Source organism: Ambystoma mexicanum, chromosome 4q, assembly GCF_040938575.1.
Source record: "Ambystoma mexicanum isolate Mex_15411 chromosome 4q, UKY_AmexF1_1, whole genome shotgun sequence".
NCBI lineage: Eukaryota > Metazoa > Chordata > Amphibia > Caudata > Ambystomatidae > Ambystoma > Ambystoma mexicanum.
The window spans coordinates 1,259,975,501-1,259,995,379 of record NC_090928.1 but is presented as its reverse complement, the minus strand read 5'-3'; positions in this window follow the sequence as shown (position 1 = coordinate 1,259,995,379).

Below are 19,879 nucleotides of genomic sequence, written 5' to 3'. Positions count from 1 at the left end.
AGTGAACAAATCAATGGTGACCATGATCGTCGTGTATCCCCTGGAAGGTGGCAATTCCACAATGAAGTCCGTAGCTATAATTGTCCAGGGCCTTGTTGGTAGCGTGGGCTGTAGTAAGAGACCCGCCGGTCTCTGGTTGTCATGTTTGTTTTGACTACAGACTGCGCAGGCTTGTATGTACCGATGTACATCAGTCTTCATTCTAGGCCACCAAAATTGTCTTTGTATCAGACGGAGGGTGTTGGTGACTCCACGATGTCCGGAGTGAAGGGTATCGTGGCAGGGGTTTATGATCTTTTGCTGCAAGTTCTGCGTAGGAACGACTAGAGCATTGTCCTTGAATAGATATCCGTCCTTAGTTTTCAGGTTCCATCGATTCCTTCCTGAAAATTCCTTCCAAAGTTCAGAAGGCTGAGTTTGTATTCAAATATCTTCTAGGAGACTGGTTGCTTGTGCCACGAAAATCGTATGGGGAAACATCTTAGGGAATGACCGATTTTCAAGAGGTTCGTAGTCAGGACGTCGAGATAAGGCATCAGCAATTATGTTCTGTCTCCCAGGGACATGATGGATCTGGAACTGGTACTGGGCGAAAAAGAAGGCCCAACGGGCTTGACGGCTATTTCTACATTCCAGAGCCTGTAATACTTGAAGATTTCGATGGTCTGTGCAGACCTGGACAGGATGTTTTGCTCCTAGAAGTAGATGACGCCACTCTGTGAAGGCTTGACGGATGGCTAAGAGTTCCTTTTCCAAATCGGAATAATGGGTCTCGCTGGGAGTTAGAGTCTGTGAAAGATAAGCAATAGGATGTTCCAGATTGTCCTTGAATTCTTGTTTTAGGACTGCTCCAATGGCGTAACTAGAAGCATCTGTTTCCACTAGAAAAGGACGATTTATGTCAGGTTGAGCCAGGATGGGAGCTTGTGTGAATTCTGTCTTTAGCCATTGGAATGCTTCATCCTGGGCTGTTGTCCAAAGAAAGGGAGTATCTTTTTTCAACAATGCAATGATTGGTTGAACTATCTCTGAAAAGGAAGGTATGAATTTCCGGTAAATGTTAGCAAGCCCCAGGAAGGATTGGATTTGTTTTACGGTAGTCGGAATGGGCCAGGATAGTATGGCCTTTACCTTTGCGTGGTCCATCCTGATTCCTTCTGGGCTAAGGACAAATCCTAGATAGTGAACAGAGGAGACATGGAAGATGCACTTCTCAGGTTTAGCCAGGAGTTTGTGTTCTCGTAGCCGCTATAACACTACCTTAACATGCTCCTCATGCTTAAGATGGTCTTTAGAGAATATTAAGATAGCGTCCAGGTATACTATGACGAAGAGGAACAGCATATCAGAAAACACCCGATCCATGAAGCGTTGGAAGACCGCTGGGGCATTTGCAAGTCCGAAGGGCATAACCAAGTACTCAAAGTGACCAAAGGGTGTTCTAAAGGCGGTTTTCCATTTGTCTCCTTCCATAATATGGATCAGATGGTAGGCTCCTCTGAGATCCAATTTCGTGAAGATTACGGCTCCTCTTACTGCTTCCAGGATATCTGAGATCAAGGGCAATCGATAACGATCCTTCAGGGTGCATTGGTTTAGACCACGATAATCAAGACAAGGTCTGAGCTCATAAGTATCCTTTTTAGGAACAAAAAACAGTGAGGCTCCAGCTGGAGATTTGGATGGTCGTATGGTGCCATTTTCAAGGTTGGTATCTAAGTATTCACTGAGGGCCTTTTTCTCAGGTTCGGATAAGATGAACATCCTTCCAAAGGAAATCACAGCTGAAGGTTCAGTATCAATAGCACAGTCTTCAGGTCTATGAGGAGGTAGGGCCTGAACTATGACAGAAGAGAACACATCAGTGTATTCCTGATAGGCCCTAGGAACCTGGATGATATTTGAGACTGTGAGTGGGCCTTGCTGGTCTGCCGATGTAACTTCCGAAGGTGTCAGCGCAGAATCCAGGAGTACGCAATGAGACATGCAATGTTCGGAACCCAGGAACAAGGAACCTGCTGCCCAGTTGATGTATGGGTTGTGCCTTTGTAGCCAGGGCATACCCAACACCATTGGGTAATGGGCAGACTTTATGATGTCAAATTTAATCTTCTCTCGATGGTGGTTTATTGAGAGCTCTATTTCCTTGGTTTGAAGGGTTATGGGTCCTGAAGAAAGGGGTCTTCCGTCAATGGCTTCTACAGGTTGCATGATGTCTCGGATTTCATATGGAATGTGGTGGTTAAAGACCCAATCTTGATCTATGAATATCCCCATGGCTCCACAATCCACCAATGCCAAAATGGGGTAGGTTTCATTCTTGGATGGCGATAGAAAGGCCTTTAAAATCACTAGATTGTTTTTTCCAGGAGAGTTCAAGGATGGAATAGAGGTGGAGCAAATATCTCTCTCCCGAAGCCGTGCTCCATCTAGGATCGGGAGCTGGTGTTTCCCAAACGCTGTGGAGGGGCTAAAGGACACTCTCTCACTAGATGTTTATCTGAGGCACAATACATACATAACCCTGTGTGGATCCTTCGCATCCTTTCTTGCGGGGACATGGGTCCTCGGAAAGCCCCTAGTTGCATGGGTTCTGGTTCATTAACAGGGGCAGGAGTAGGATAAGACTTCGAGGAGGTCTCTATAGGAATTTTCTGGAAGGGCATCTTGGTTTTCTTCTTCTCTGCCTTCCTTTCCTGGATACGAAAGTCTATCTGCAGGGCGAGATCCATAAGGGCCTGGAATGAACCTGGGCGAGCCACTCTGGCTAGTTCATCTTTGATGTCTTCATTTAGCCCTCTTCGAAAAAGAGTAAAGCAGGCTTCTGAGGACCAATCTGCTTCTTTAGCCAATTGTTTAAAGCGTGTTACATACGTAAGCATGTCCTGGGAGCCTTGTCGGAAATCAAGTAGACGTTCCTGGGCACTATAGAGCTGTTCTGGGTGGTCAAACATGGCTTTAAGAGCCTGTATGAATCTGTCATAGTCATCCAGGAGGGCATCTCTGGAATTAACTAAAGGTGTGGCCCAGGTTAATGCATTCCCGGAAAGGTGCGAAATTATAAATCCCACCTTAGCCCTGGGGGTAGAAAAGTAGTGGGGCTTAAAGGTAAAGTGGACTAAACAGGAGTCAAGGAATCCACGAAGGGTTTTTGCAGACCCATCGTATTTATCAACTATGTCGCTCAATAATACGCTTTCCTTAGTAGCGGAATCACGGGACAAGACTAATTGTTTTAATGCCGCATTCTCCGCTTTCAGATTCTGTACTTCAGTCGTTAATTCTTGCATGCCGCGCATGAGATCTTGAACGGCCGCCTCCATGTCCGTACTGACTTCAGTTAGTTGGCGTCTCAATCTGTCACGGGTTTTCCCCTTTCTCACCTGACTTCGATGTTTGCTGGAATTCTTGGAAGGAGTCTTCTTGCGTACGGTTCGGGTTTTGTACAACCCCGTGCGAGCGTCATCGGGTTCCAGTGTGCGTTCAGCGTTCTACGTCCAGGGACACTTGGAATCTCTGGGAAGTCCAGGAAACGAAGGAGGTGTACTCGGAGGCGGGTACACAAGATCCGGGATTCAAGGCAGGATAAGGTGGAAGGGAAGATAGAGGGGGGAAGCGAGGGTCCGGGAACCAGGAATCAAAGAGTTCAGCGATGGCGAACTACGGAGCACACGTCTAGCCACTGCAAGAGGTAGCGTTGAGACGCGCAGGGCCACGGGGGCATGGCCTCTTTATAGAACGTGCTACGTCTTCTGACGTGGAGGCTGGTGGAGAGCGTTCTATGTTAGACGGCCATATTGGAAGTACTACCGAGTGCAAGCCCTGTTGTGTCAAGGACCAGGAAGTCCAAAAGGGATGCATCCTACGGATCATGACAACATGGACACAAAGCTTTGCTTAAAGAATTTCAATATTGTTGTCAGGAGGTTGCCTATTTAGGCTATCTCCTGTCAAAGGAGGGAAGAAGGTTGACACCTGAACAAATAAAACTAATTTCTAGCATGTCTGTCCCAAATACGCAGAAAGAAGTTAGAGCCTTGATAGGATTGGCTTCTTACTGTAGGCAGTAGATCACAAACTTCTCCTTAGTGATCAAACCAATGTTGGCTTTGATGAAGAAGGGCATTTCTTCGCCATTGCCGTGGGACTTGGCACACCAGCAATCATTTGGTTTTCTCAAGACTGCACTGTGCTCGGCACTGGTTTTGGGCACACCAAACTATGAAAAGGCCTTTGTGTTGTATGTGCATGAATGTGATGGATGTGCTTTGGCTGTATTAACGCAGGAACATGGAGGGAAGAATATGCCGTCTGGTTACTTTTCTTCCGCCCTTGATCCTATAGCATGCGCTTTGCCAAGATGTTTGCGAGCTGTCGCTTCTTCTGCTGCGTCTGTGAAACAGAGCGAGGGAATGGTCCTAGGCCATACTTTAACCCTAATGGTACCTCACTCTGTAGATATTCTACTGAACAGAACTCAAACGCAACACCTCACCTCTGCACGATTAACAAGATATGAATTGATCTTGTTTGCGCCACACATACAAATCAAGAGGTTTGTTTGTTTGTTTGTTTGTTTATTTATTTGGTAATGCGCTCCGAGCCCGTGGGCATCTGGGCGCAGCAGTACAAGAGGACTCGAAACTTAGTTACAAAGCCTGACACAGGCTGTTACAGAAAAACAGTGGTTGGTTACAGTAGGTGATACAATGCATATAGAATATCAAGTTTAAACGCAAAGAGAGCAGCATTATAACAGGTTGTGCCGTTACCACTAGGGTGAGGGACGTTGCATGTCGTTGTTATGCAGCCATTTGAGAGCGTAGGATCTGAATCTTGTGTAGGGTAAAGGGCATCTAAGGTCGGGTGGGAGTGTGTTCCATGATTGTGCAGCTCTAGCTGGGAAACTTGCACCGCCCGCTGTGGTAAGTTTGAATCTGGGGACTTCCAGTAGGAAGGTATTGGCAGATCTCGTCAGTCGGTTAGAGGGTCTCCAGTTGATTCTTTCCGCTAGGTAGGGGGGTGCTTGATTGTTGAGGCATTTAGAAGTGAGGGAGATAGTTTTAAGAAGGATTCTGTCCTTTATCTTTAGCCAATGGGCTTCAATCCGATGTTTGGAGATATGTTCTCTGCGTGGGATGTTCAGAGCTGCTCTAAGAGCGTTATTTTGCAATCTCTGGAGTTTGTCAGTGACCGACTTGTTGGCACCTGAGTATAAGGCGTTGCACTAGTCGAGTCTAGACATGACAAGGGCATTGGCCAAGGTGAGGCAGCTGGCACTGGACAGGAAGGGTCTGGCGGCACGGATGAGTTTACACGTGTAGGTGGTTGAGGAGGCGAGGGAATTCACTTGCTTTTTGAGGGTGAGAGCTGAGTCAAGGTAAAAACCCAACGTTTTGACCTCGCGCATAACCTTAATAGTATTGTTATCAATGTTAAATGAGGTGTAGTCCGGGGTGAGTTTGGATAGTTTGTGGTCTGAACCGAGGAGCAGGATTTCAGTTTTATCGTCGTTCAGGCAGAGGCCATGTGTGGCCATCCATGCTTGAATGAGGATGTAAATTTTGTTCACCAGAGCCAGGTCCACTTCGTAGTTCCCCGAAAGGGGTATGAGGATCTGGGTGTCATCTGTGTAATTAGTGTAGGTGACGCCCAGACTGTCCAACTTGTCGAACAATGGCTTGGTGAAGATATTGTACATAGTGGGTGAGACACAGGAACCCTGTGGGACTCCACATGTGATTTGGATGGGGTCAGCACAGGTAGTGGAGGAGAACACTCTCATAGTCCGGTTGGCTAGAAAGGATTGGACCCAAGCTATAGCGTCTCCTGTGAAGTTGGCAGCCAGCTTGAGGTGGTTGCATAAGACTGCATGGTCCACCAAATCAAAAGCTGCTGACAAGTCCAGTAAGAGTAGCAACGCTGTTTTCCCATTATCCTTAAATTCCTCAATTTTGGTTTTGAGGTCTATCAGGGCAGTTTCCGTGCCATGGAGCGGGCGGAAGCCCGATTGGCGCGAGCCTAGTAGATGATAAGCTTCTAGGTACTCTTGAATTTGGAGATAGGCTACTCTGTCGATAATTTTTAGTAGGAAGGGCACTGTGGTAATGGGCCTATAGTTAGTCGGGATAGAAGGATCGAGGGTTTGTTTTTTGAGAAGGGGGAGGACCCAGGATTCTTTTAAGTTGGCTGGCACTGTGTTAGATTTGAAGGATGAGTTAATGAGCTTTGAGATGAAAGGGGCTAAGTCTCTGGCAGCGTCCTTTATTATTTGAGCTGGGCAGCTGTCGCCCTTACAGTTAGAGGGCTTCAGTGAGAGGATGGCCTTTTCAGTGTCGATGATGGAGATCGGTTTAAAGCTAAAAGGGGGGATAGTGGTAGGTTCAGTTACTGGAGGCAGTTGTTGATCAGTAAGAGAGAGGGCGTCTTTTTTGTTCGTTATTTTAAGTTGGAGGGTGGAGATTTTGTTAGATAGGGCATTCTGTATATTAGTGCACCATATCTTGTCCTTTGGGACCGTGTCAGATGGTTGGATAGGGGATTCCATTTCCCGGAGGATGGCAAATAGTTCCTTGGTATTCGATTTGGCATTGGTAATTCTGTCATTGAATACATTTCTTTTGGTGTTGATGATTTCAGACTTGTAGTGTTTTATAGCTTGGGTTAACTTGGCTTTGTTGTCGTTAGTGGGCGAATTACGCCAGATGGTTTGGAGTTTTCGTTTCTGCTTTCTAAGGTCCTTAAGGTGGGGGGTGAACCAGGCGTTGAGGTGGGCTTCTTGCTTAGCAGGTGCAATGGTGTCTAGTGCGTGAGACATAGCTTTGTTAAAGGTGTCTACTAGTGTATCTGGGTCCGTGTTGTCCTTCAGACCGTTAATAGTGGGGAGGAGGAGGGGGATAAGTTTTTCTGTAGTAATATCTTTTTTATTTCTGGTGGGGAGTGGTGGTATCATTTTGATAGTCTTGGGGCTGGGGAGGTCAAGTGTGGCAGTGAAATTTATTAGAAAGTGGTCGGTCCATAGTTGAGGGGTGATGGAGGTGATGACTATGTTACAGTTGAGTTCTGAGACCCAGTCAAGGGTTCTGCCTTTAGCATGTGTGGGGGAGAGAATTTTTTGGGTAAGGCCTTGGTCGTTTAGGATAGCTGTTATAGAAAGGGCATTTTTATTGCCTGGTTCATTGAAGCCGATGTTGAAGTCGCCCATCAGCAACATTTGCGAGTGTTTTTGGGTATTGTTCGCTATGAGGGTAGTAAGGTCATCTTCAAAGGTTCCCAGGGGACCTGGGGGCCTGTAGATCAGGTGAATGGCTAGCGTGCGGTTATTGGAGAGTTGCATTTTTGCTGAAAGTACTTCGCAGGAAGCGCAGGGGTGTGAGGTGGTGAGTCGGATAGGCAAGGCGGTTTTCGCGATGATTGCTAGGCCACTGCCTTTAGCATTAGGTCTGTCTACTCTGTGGATCTGGTAGTTGTCAGGTATGGCTAACATCAGTGAGGGTCCTGCTGCCTCATGGAGCCAGGTTTCTGTTACGGCAAGAAAGTCAATGCTACTGTTGTTCAATTGCAATCCATGTGCTACCATGGATCTGGCATTGATAAGGGATCCAGTAAGAGTTAGGGTGTTGTTGGGAATGGGATGATTTACGAGTCTTTTTGTGTGCTTATTTTGACTCTGGCGTATCTTTTGGTAGGGGTGAGTAGGAGTTAGGGTTGGAGTTAAAGGTGTCGTAGCTAGAGTTTGCTTATCCATGTGTGTCTGTAAAGATGGGAGTCTAGCAGTATTGTTCGTACTGTTTCTTTTAGGTTCGTAAATGCAAGGTAGCCTTGCCCTGAGTCTCAGGTTTCTATCAATGGGGGGGCGAGAGCTGAGGGTAGCAAAGGTCATGATTGTAGCTAGGAGGGTCGAGGAGGTCAAGTTTCTGCACATGGTAGTTGGTGTGGTCCGCAGATGCACTTTACTTTCCTAGTTTGGTTGAGATGTCTGGCTAGGGTGGCACAAAAGTATAGTGCAGGTGGCTGGTTGAAGCTGGGGCTGCGCCTAGTGATAGAGGGCGTGATATTCACGAAGCACAGTGTGGGCTAGAGTGCATGGTCTGTTAATGATGATGGGGCACAACACAATCAAGGTGGCCCGTTAGCGACCATAGGGCACAAAACAGTTAAAGTGGTCCGTTAGCGACCATAAGGCACAACACAGTTAACGTGGTCCGTTGGCAACCATAGGGCACAACACAGTTAAAGTGGTCCGTTAGCGACCATAAGGCACAACACAGTTCAAGTGGTCCGTTGGCGACCATAGGGCACAACACAGTTAAAGTGGTCAGTTAGCGACCATAAGGCACAACACAGTTCAAGTGGTCCGTTGGCGACCATAGGGCACAACACAGTTAAAGTGGTCCGTTGGCGACCATAAGGCACAACATAGTTCAAGTGGTCCGTTGGCGACCATAAGGCACAACACAGTTAAAGTGGTCCGTTGGCGACCATAGGGCACAACACAGTTAAAGTGGTCCGTTGGCGACCATAAGGCACAACACAGTTCAAGTGGTCCGTTGGCGACCATAAGGCACAACACAGTTAAAGTGGTCCGTTGGCGACCATAGGGCACAACACAGTTAAAGTGGTCCGTTGGCGACCATAAGGCACAACACAGTTCAAGTGGTCCGTTGGCGACCATAAGGCACAACACAGTTCAAGAGGTCCGTTGGCGACCATGAGGCACGACACACTGAGAGAGACCATGAGCACCTAGGTATAAGTAGTACCAAGAAAACTAGGGTCTAAGTACGTGGACACAGCAATGGTAGTTATAGTGGGTACGGGTGTGGATCAGATTATACAAGCATGAGACGATTCATTAGCAGCGCAATGGGGGGCAAATTTAAATGCATAGGTTCATGGGTACCTAGATCAAGTTTATCAAGAGGGTAGGTGCAGTACAGGGGCATCTAGATGCGAAATGGCACAATTAGGCAGCCAACAGCAGTGCATCACAATTTACTGGGCACAGTATAAAGTTTTCTAGGTACAAAATGGCAATTGGGCAGGCATTGCAGTCTGTGACAGGAGATGAGATGGGACGTATCCAAGTGGCACATTATAGGCAAGGACAGCAAAAACATGTGCGGCCGTGTGGGGTGGCAGCAATTAGTTATACAAGAGCGTAAGTAATGCGTTGTAAATTAGACGCTTCTAGGCAGCAGGTGGCTTACCTGGAGCAGCACGGGCAGAGTTTGTGGCCCCTGGCTCCTGTGGCTCCAAACAGGCACACAACCGGCCTTAGAATGGCCTTTGGGTTGGCCGGCGATCCGCCTGCCGGAGGTTCCTTCGAGTGAAATCGAGGTTTAGCCTCGATTTCGTGCCGCGATGCGCCCGGCATGGGCAAGTCAGGCACTTGTGGGGACAGGGTCAGGCAGGCCCTATTCCGATGGCACGCTCGCTTCCTGGATCCTCTTTCCTCCTCGGATCCTCCTCGGGTCCTCTGCTGGGCTGGGGGGCTGGGAGGGCTCCTTCCCTCACCCCTCTAGGTGGATGTTGGGAGTGGGGGACCTGGGGCACACAACAGGCCTTAGAATGGCCTTTGGATTGGCCGGCGATCCGCCTGCCGGCGGTTCCTTCGAGTGAAATCGAGGTTTAGCCTCGATTTCGTGCCGCGATGCGCCCGGCATGGGCAAGTCAGGCACTTGTGGGGACAGGGTCAGGCAGGCCCTGTTCCGATGGCACGCTCGCTTCCTGGATCCTCTTTCCTCCTCGGGTCCTCTGCTGGGCTGGGGGGCTGGGAGGGCTCCTGCCCTCACCCCTCTAGGTGGATGTTGGGAGTGGGGGACCTGGGGCACACAACAGGCCTTAGAATGGCCTTTGGATTGGCCGGCGATCCGCCTGCCGGCGGTTCCTTCGAGTGAAATCGAGGTTTAGCCTCGATTTCGTGCCGCGATGCGCCCGGCATGGGCAAGTCAGGCACTTGTGGGGCAGGGTCAGGCAGGCCCTGTTCCGATGGCACGCTCGCTTCCTGGATCCTCCTCGGGTCCTCTGCTGGGCTGGGGGGCTGGGAGGGCTCCTGCCCTCACCCCTCTAGGTGGATGTTGGGAGTGGGGGACCTGGGGCACACAACAGGCCTTAGAATGGCCTTTGGATTGGCCGGCGATCCGCCTGCCGGCGGTTCCTTCGAGTGAAATCGAGGTTTAGCCTCGATTTCGTGCCGCGATGCGCCCGGCATGGGCAAGTCAGGCACTTGTGGGGACAGGGTCAGGCAGGCCCTGTTCCGATGGCACGCTCGCTTCCTGGATCCTCTTTCCTCCTCGGATCTTCCTCGGGTCCTCTGCTGGGCTGGGGGGCTGGGAGGGCTCCTGCCCTCACCCCTCTAGGTGGATGTTGGGACTGGGGGACCTGGGGCACACAACAGGCCTTAGAATGGCCTTTGGATTGGCCGGCGATCCGCCTGCCGGCGGTTCCTTCGAGTGAAATCGAGGTTTAGCCTCGATTTCGTGCCGCGATGCGCCCGGCATGGGCAAGTCAGGCACTTGTGGGGACAGGGTCAGGCAGGCCCTGTTCCGATGGCACGCTCGCTTCCTGGATCCTCTTTCCTCCTCGGATCCTCCTCGGGTCCTCTGCTGGGCTGGGGGGCTGGGAGGGCTCCTGCCCTCACCCCTCTAGGTGGATGTTGGGAGTGGGGGACCTGGGGCACACAACAGGCCTTAGAATGGCCTTTGGATTGGCCGGCGATCCGCCTGCCGGCGGTTCCTTCGAGTGAAATCGAGGTTTAGCCTCGATTTCGTGCCGCGATGCGCCCGGCATGGGCAAGTCAGGCACTTGTGGGGACAGGGTCAGGCAGGCCCTGTTCCGATGGCACGCTCGCTTCCTGGATCCTCTTTCCTCCTCGGATCCTCCTCGGGTCCTCTGCTGGGCTGGGGGGCTGGGAGGGCTCCTGCCCTCACCCCTCTAGGTGGATGTTGGGAGTGGGGGACCTGGGGCACACAACAGGCCTTAGAATGGCCTTTGGATTGGCCGGCGATCCGCCTGCCGGCGGTTCCTTCGAGTGAAATCGAGGTTTAGCCTCGATTTCGTGCCGCGATGCGCCCGGCATGGGCAAGTCGGGCACTTGTGGGGACAGGGTCAGGCAGGCCCTGTTCCGATGGCACGCTCGCTTCCTGGATCCTCTTTCCTCCTCGGATCCTCCTCGGGTCCTCTGCTGGGCTGGGGGGCTGGGAGGGCTGTTCTTAATCCGGCTGAACTTTTACCTTTCCCGCAAGGTACTGCTTGCAGTGACGAAGAGTCACATGACTGCCTTTACACTACCGAACAAGAGACAAAGGGAGAATCGATCTGAAAGATACTCCTTTGAACAATCCACAAGGGGCGCAATTTCGCGATGGCTCCTGCTTCAAACTCATGGATGGTACATCCACAGCTGCTTATGCAATCACTACATTAAGCACGGTCGTGGAGACCAAGAGAATTACGCATAACACTGCGCAGGCCGCAGGGATTATAGCATTGACCCGAGCTTGTGAACTTTCCAAAGGGCTTACAGTAAATATATACACTGACAGTCAGTATGTCTTTGGGGTGGTTCACAACTTTGGGAGGCTTTGGTCAGAAAGAGGGTTCTTGACTTCACATGGTACGAAGATCCAGCATGGCTCCTTGATAGTACGGCTACTCTCAGTGCTTGCACTTCCTACTCGGCAAGCTATCGTAAAATGCGCAGCGCATCAGAAGATTGTAGATGATGTAGGAAAAGGGAACGCTTTTGCTGACCGTATAGCCAAACAGACTGCCACTGATCTCTCTTCAGACATGTATACTTCAAGGGAAGCCACAAATGCTTGTACTATGGATGAGGGTATTGATTCTGTAAGGGATATCCAAGCCGATGCCACGTTAGACGAGTCCAAGAAATGGGCTGAGGGCTTGGGGAAACTTGATGATGATGGGTGTTGGGTGGACAGAGTTGAAGGGAAGTGGCTACTTCCTAACGCGTATATTATGATGATGGTTGTTATGGCTCATGGTCCCACACACATATGTGCTCGTAAAATCACACAAATGTTGCAAAAAGTATGGGTAAATGACAAAATCCCTAAAATAGCTGAACGCTTTGTTCAGGAATGTATGATTTGTTCACAGCATAATGTGGGAAAAGGCACACCAACTCCTAGGGGTAGTTGTGGCCCACCTTCTGTCCCCTTTGAGGTCATCCATTTTGATTTTATTGAGATGGAACGTTGTAATAATCTAAAGTATGTGTTAGTCGTCATCTGTGCTTTTAGCAAATGGGTTGAGGCTTTTCCTGTCAAAGACGCCACAGCCATGACTACTGCAAAGACTATGTTGAAGGAATACTTCCCGAGATTCGGGTTACCAAGAGTCATCTGGTCGGACAATGGTCCATACTTTATCGCTGCTGTAATTCTGCAGATATGTGCAGGATTACAGATCGATAAACGGTTCAATTCGGCTAGACACGCTCAGAGTGCTGAACTAGTGGAAAGACACAACGGCATCATCAAAAACAAGCTCGCTAAGATGTGTGCTGGCACCAAACTAAAATGGCCGGACGCCTTACCGATCGTGTTGTTATCAATGCGAACAACCCCTCAAACTAAGACTGTGCTCTCTCCCTTTGAGGTGGTTATGGGGAAGCCTGCTAATATTTAGAATATTCCAAAGTGTCGTTCTTTGCGAGATGTTGAAAATGTACTTCTTTCAGATTACCATAGCCAGTTGACTAAAAACTTGTATTTGATTTATCACCAGGTGCGAGAGGCTTTACCTGTACGATACGAGGGTCCTGGTCACAGCATACGATCTGGGGAATGGATCCTCGTGAAATCCTTTGAGCGATCTTCTTGCCTTGCACCTCGTTGGTGGGGCCCCTTCCAAGTCCTGCTGGTCACACAGACTGCGGTGCGGGTGGCAGGCCGGATGAATTGGATTCATGCGTCGCACACCAAGAAGATTCCACACCCAGTGCCACACGATACAGAAGAATCAGAACTCCTCACCAATGCTGTAACCAACGATCCCAAAGCAGCAACTAGCATCGAGAGTGCATCGGAGACTCTCCCTGATCCCTTGAGGTCTGGGGAAACAGCCATTTCATCTCCACACTCTCAAACCCTTTTGTTTCTGGAAGTATTCCCTAATTGTGCCTCCGATCTTGCATCCGCTCATTCACCACTTCCAGTGGGAAGTGACGACACATTGTTCACAGATCACTCAGTACCAGGGATCCCAAGGTACGATCTGCGTCCAAGGAAATAGACTTCCGGCATGGTTCGGCTGTGCAATCGAGGAAAATCATCAAAGGGCTTGTCTTTTTGGCCCGCTCAATTGTTTATAAGGGGATTCTGTTGGCTAGGGTTTGTGGAAGGACTAAGAAGACGCTCGGCCTGGAGGTCGCCAGCAAACTAACATTAGTGCTTTCGTTTGAAGATTACAATGCCTGCAACCACTCCCGCTCATACAGGACTGATAAAAGAACGTGTGACCAGCTGTGAAAATGGACAATCCATTACGTGGGCCCCGAAAACGTCCTGCTGTCTTATGATAATGTTAATTGGTTTTATAATAGTAATTGTTTTAGGTTTCTCGTATCTAGAAGAAGTACATCCGCTTGAGAGTTTGTTGCCTACTGAACATGTACCTACTGTTTCTACTCCTTTCGTGCATTTGCACACTCTATCTCCTAGAGACTCTCAGCACAGACAGAGATATCACAACAATACACTATTACTCATCATGAATGCTACACATGCCATTTTTAACAAATCTAATTGTTGGCTCTGTTCACATTTACCGCAACACGGAGATAAGGGGCTAGGTTGGTACATTCATCCTCTTCCTTTGACAACTGCATGCTATGCTTCTCTTAGAGCACTATTCTTTGGTCGCTGGAACGATAGCATCTCAGGGAACTTTGATGGGACTAATTTGAATCAGTTTGAAAAACGTGTTCTGACTCCCTTGGGATGCTCGCTCTTTGCAAATAGGAGTAAGCCTAATGTTGCTTCTATTAGGCCTTCCGATAGACTGTCCCGTCCTTTTCAATCTTTGATCTCTTTCAAGATGGCTCCTATAGCCAATAGGGATGCCACGCCTCCTTCCTACACTGTCAATCATAGCCCCGATTCATTTTCTTTCTGCATAGAGAGGAATGGTACTCAGTCAATGGGTGATTTTAAAGGTTGCGCCACCGTTGCGAATTTGACTAGCGAGGACAGACCTTTGTATGTAGGCAAACCTGTCTACTTTGTTTGCGGTAATGTAGCATTTCCATGGTTACCCAGGGATTGGCAGGGAACTTGCTATTTAGGGATTCTGTTACCCGGGGTATTCATAGCCAGTACTGAAGAAATTTCGAAGGCTCGTCCACGGCGGGACGAGAATGGTGACACTTCAGCACAAGCTCTGGGCGATGTAGCGAAATCCTTTGTGCCATTTTGGGGGCAAATAATGAACTCTGAAGATATCAGGAGACTAGCGAGAGTACTGGAGAGAACCATCAACCGGACCACTGAAATACTCTATAATATGACTCTAGAACAGAAAGCAATAAGGTTAGTAGCACTTCAGAACCGGATGGCATTAGATGTCATCCTGGCTGAACGTGGAGGGGTATGTAAATTAGTGGGGTCCGCTTGCTACGTTTTCGTGCCAGATTCCTCCCCAACTATCTTCAAGGCAATACAGAATCTGCATGTCCTAAGTTCAGAAGTGCATGTTCCTGCGGGAAACTGGGATCTTAGCGCCTGGTTCTGGGACTTCTTGCGATCCTGGGATTGGAAGCTACTTTCGGTCTTGCTGATCATTTTAGGAATTATGCTGTTTCTTTGTTGTTGTATACAATGTCTTCCTGGTATGTGTTCGATTCTAGGGGGATGTTGCACACAGGCAATGGGTACATTAGGACGCAAGGCATACGCCCCAGAGAAGAACTCCAATGAATATGTGCTGAAAGAAATCTTAGTAACTGATCTTATGGCAATTGACATCTCCAATAGTGATTCAGGGTGTATGGACATTGACACGTGGAGTTACTCGTAAAGTGACTAGAAGTAGATTAGCGCTTGGCTTAGGCCAAAAGAAGGGTTTGTTAGACGAGAAATCATATTGTGTCTTCCATATTGTATATATTGGCCTAAGCCCAGTCGTTTCTGCGAAGAAATCCGCGTTACAAGGTCCTGACCTTAGATCGGTTTTAGCCGCCATTTTAGGTTCATCCGCCATTTTGATTCTCACTCCAAAGTCATCTGTGTTCTAAGATGGTGGACAGTGTTCTTCTGCTTGTAACATGGCCGTCTTGATCTCTGTACACGAGTTAATGCTTAAACTGCCCGTAGGCCAAATGTTAGGGTTATGTAATGAGACCTTGTTCTTCGTTGATCTGTAGATCGAGGATTACCTGTGCCAACGATACTAATCCATAAACATATATTAAGCACAATACTGTTCGAATGCTAAATGTGTACACTTGTTTAACTGCATTGTATGAAATATGTACGAAGGCTTAATGTTGAATCCAAAGACACACTGCGGCTATTGTAACCTATTGGAGTATGTATTAAGGATAATCCATGAATGTATAGATGCATAAATTAGGAACGAACTCGGCACAAACCTCTAGCCCGAGAAATGGTTAACTTGCAATTGGGCTGGACATCAGGTTGAGAACTGGACAAAAGCACGAACATTCTGATGTACAGTCCCACTCACTTCACACACCGAACAGGGCTGGTATTCGCTGTGTTGTACTCAGGGCCTGATAGCCTGATAGCTATCTGTTACTTTGTCCTTTGAAAACTGTTCAGTTGTAGGATAAAGATCTGTGTATCTTTGTAAGCCCGTGTTGGTGTATTTCCTTTTGGGGTACTCAGCCTTGATATTCTCTTTTTGCTTTCACACTCATACCTGGCTTGGGGAAATTAGAGATCTCTGCACTGGGCGAGCCATTCACAGCGGACATGGAGCAACTTGAGATCTCTGAAGTGGATGAGCCACTCACTCTTGACATGAGGAAACTTGAGATCTCTGGACAAGCCACTCACACCTGACATGAGACAATTTAAGATCTCTGGACTGTGTGAGCCACTCACTCCTGACATGTGGCAACTTGAGATATGTGGACCTGATGAGCTACTCACACTTGACATGAGGCAACTTGAGATATCTGAACACAAGCACCTCACAACTGAAATGTTGCAAATTGAGATCTCTAGACTAGATGAAACACTCACACTTGACACAGGGCTACTTTAGATCTCTAGACTGGACAAGCTACTCACTCCTGGCATGGGGAAACTTCAGATCTCTAGACTGGGTAAGCCACTGACACCTGTCATGGGGCAACTTGAGATCTCTGGACTGGCTGAGCTACTCACACCTGACCTGGGACAACTTCAGATGTTCAGACTTGCTGAGCTACTCAAACCTGACATGGGCAACTTGAGATCTCTGGACTGGGTGAGCCACTCACACATGACATGGGGCAACTTGGGCGAGCCACTCACACCTGACTTGGGCAACTTGAGGTCTCTAGACTGGACGAGCTACTCATTCCTGACATGGGACAACATGAGGTCTCTAGACTGGGCGAGCCCCTGACACCTGACATGAGGCAACTTGAGATCTCTACATTTGGCAAGCCACCCACTCTTGACATGGGGCAACTTCACATCTCTAGACTGGGTGAGTGTCATATAAACTGGAGAGGAGGCAGGGGAAAGATGGGTTAGAGCCTGGCAGACTAGACATGCCTTGCAGGCATCCATCACTCCTTTTCCACTCTCTCACCATCAGGGACATATAACAATTGGCCCCGGCCCCCTTGGGGGAATCTAGTAGCACACTCTAGCCTCTGGGCGTGGTTGGCTATATAAGCCATGCCCAAAGGCAGACCCGTGCTATGTGTTGCATTCTGTAGCTTCAAGCAACACGCTCACTGCGATCCTCGAACTTCACCTACCTTGGCTTCCACGCCGGAATCTCCGCACGCACTTTCCTGAACTCTGCACCTAAGAGAAAAGGAAATACAAAAAAGACAATACCTGTAAGTGGCCTCAGTTAGACCCGATTTCTGTCTCGTTCTTGCAAGTGCGCACGCAAGCTTCAGCACCACTTACCCAATCTTCTTGGGAACTCCCGAGCAGCATTCTGAGTTCCCGTGAACGTCCTCTCTCAGCGAACTCTTCTGAAGAAACCTGTGGAGAGAGAACAAGAATTAGATTTGCATCGACAACATTTTCCTCGCGCGCACATCTCACCGTGACCAAAGAAAACGCTGCGACTGCTCGGAGTAGCCAGAAACTTATCTTCAGGTACTCACCTGTTCACGAGCTGAGAACAGCATTAAATCCAGTGAAGCAACTGGAATCCGAACTTACCTGCAAACAACACCAGATCCAGCGAAGCAACTGGAATCGGAACTTACCTGCAACAGCACCAGATCCAGTGAAGCAATTGGAAATCTGAACTTACCTGCGACATCTCCACTGGGTGAAGAAACACAGTGAGTGGCAGAACAGAGACACCAGACCCGGGGTCAAATGGAGCAACTGATCCATGGGTTTCAGAGACACAGCACCCCTGCCTAGTTCAGGATGGAGAGTTTGCCTAATCAATCCCTCAGGTGAGCCAAACTCCTAACATTTCACCATCACAGCACACTACAAGGGGAGGGAGAAAGAGGGCTCTGGGTCCAAATCCTGGTATGCTAAGCCTCTTACCTCTCTATTTGGCAGGTACCTGCAGTCCAACGCTGCTAGTCCTGAGAAATCAGGGAAGGGGTCCAGAAGGCTTCATCGCTCCCACAGAGATCCAGGTGAGTGTGACAGAACACAAAGCCATCCTGAAACACTCTGCCTGCGCGATGGAGACTTCTGAGGTTGACCAGTTAGCACTGTTGCTAGGGGAGTTGCGAGCTGAAGTACATACGGCCCGCTCAGAGACCAACTCATTGAGGCGGGAGTTAGTGATAAATAGATATAAGACCTAGGAATTGGCAAGGCAGTTACTGCAGACTCAGGCAGGTTCTTCCGGGTGGGGTTCCCCAAGGGCCGAGCCCAACACCTACATCGGCGACGCCCATACAATTAGTCATCCCAGGGAATGCATCCCTGGCACCCCCAGAGCAGTTCACAGGAGATCCCAGAAGGTTCGGGACCTTCATGAAGCAGTGTCGCTTCCACTTTTTGTGTAAGGCCGGACTCTTCCCTACAGACCAGTCGAGAGTAGCTTTTGTGCTCTCGTATTTGGGGGGTCATGCAGTGGATTGGTCGGTCCCATTGGTCAGTAGAGACAACCCCTTATTATGGAACTATACTGGTTTTCAACGTGAGTTGGAGAAGCTCTTTCCCCGCCGCACACAGGTTCAAGCACTTGATGAGGAACTACTGTCCCTTCGGCAGGGTAACCAGGAACTTATAGCTTATGTAGCCACTTTCAATCGCCTGATTGCTGAATCGAACTGGCCAGATGAAAAACGCATCACTTTGTTTTACCAGGGTTTACGAGGTGAATTAAAAGATGTCCTTGCCCAAGTAGTTAACCCTCCGGACGACTTTGCTGAGTATATAGATTTAGCAATGCAACGAGACCATCGCCTACAGAACCGCAAAGCCAACCGGGCCCGTACAACAGGTCGTACAATTTATGTGCGGCCTAAGGAGAACTCGTCCCGGCAACACGTGGAATCGCATTCAGAACCCATGCAATTGGGGGTACTCCGTGGCCCTCTTACTAAGGCAGAACACGAACGAAGACGCCAGGAACAACTATGTTTGTATTGTGGCCAATCAGGTCACTTTCTTCGAAATTGTCCCGCAAAGCCTCCACGAAAGACGGTAGGAGCCATGGACAGTACCAAAGGAGAAGATGAGACGGGAAACGCTGATGCCCGGCAGACTTAGAGGTTAGTTTGTCGAGCACAAGAAAGATTCACTTGACCTCCCATTTTGCAATTCCGGTGGCCTTAGTATACCAGCAACAAGCAAACAAGATGCATGCACTTGAGGCGTTTGTGGACAGCGATGCTGTCGGAAATTACATGGACTTAGAGACCGCGGGCATGATAGGGTTGCCAATCTGCATAAAGAGGAACGTAGAGAATGTAACCGCAGTGGACGGAACCCAATTGCTTTCAGGTCCAGTAACCCAATGCACTGCTGATATCACATTGATCTGTCAAGACGGCCATAGGGAAAACATCTCATTTGATCTCATCGCTGCTCCCCAGTTCCAGGTGATAATTGGCATACCCTGACTGGAACTACACAATCTCCTTATAGATGGGCGCGCACAAACACTAACTTTCCCCAGGGAATGCAGCCACTGTTACAATCAGAACCGGGAATCGGAATACCCATTACCAGCCTCCCTTGGGTGACATCAGGTTTGGGTATGATAGGAACATTAGCTACGGAGTATCAATAACTCCAGGATGTTTTTGCCAAAGAACAAGCCAACACCTTGCCTCCTCACAGGGTTTATGATTGCCAAATTGACCTGATACCTGGAGCTCAGATACCTTGTAGTCGGATTTATGCCTTGACCGACAAAGAGTAGGCTCATTTGAAGACTTATTTAGATCAATATCTGGAAAACGGTTTCATCAGACCCTCTAAATCCCTTGCAGCCTCGCCGCTTTTCTTTGTACCCAAGAAAGAAGACGACCTACGAACACGCATCGACTACAGGGCCTTGAAACAAGTAATGATAAAGAACAGATACCCGTTACCACTGATCCCAGTACTACTCGACCAGGTGCGACAAGCTAAGATCTTCACGAAATTGGATCTCTGCGGCGCCTACCATTTAGTACGCGACAAAGAAGGCGATGAATGGAAGACCGCTTTCCACACCAGGTACAGTCTATTTGAATACCAGG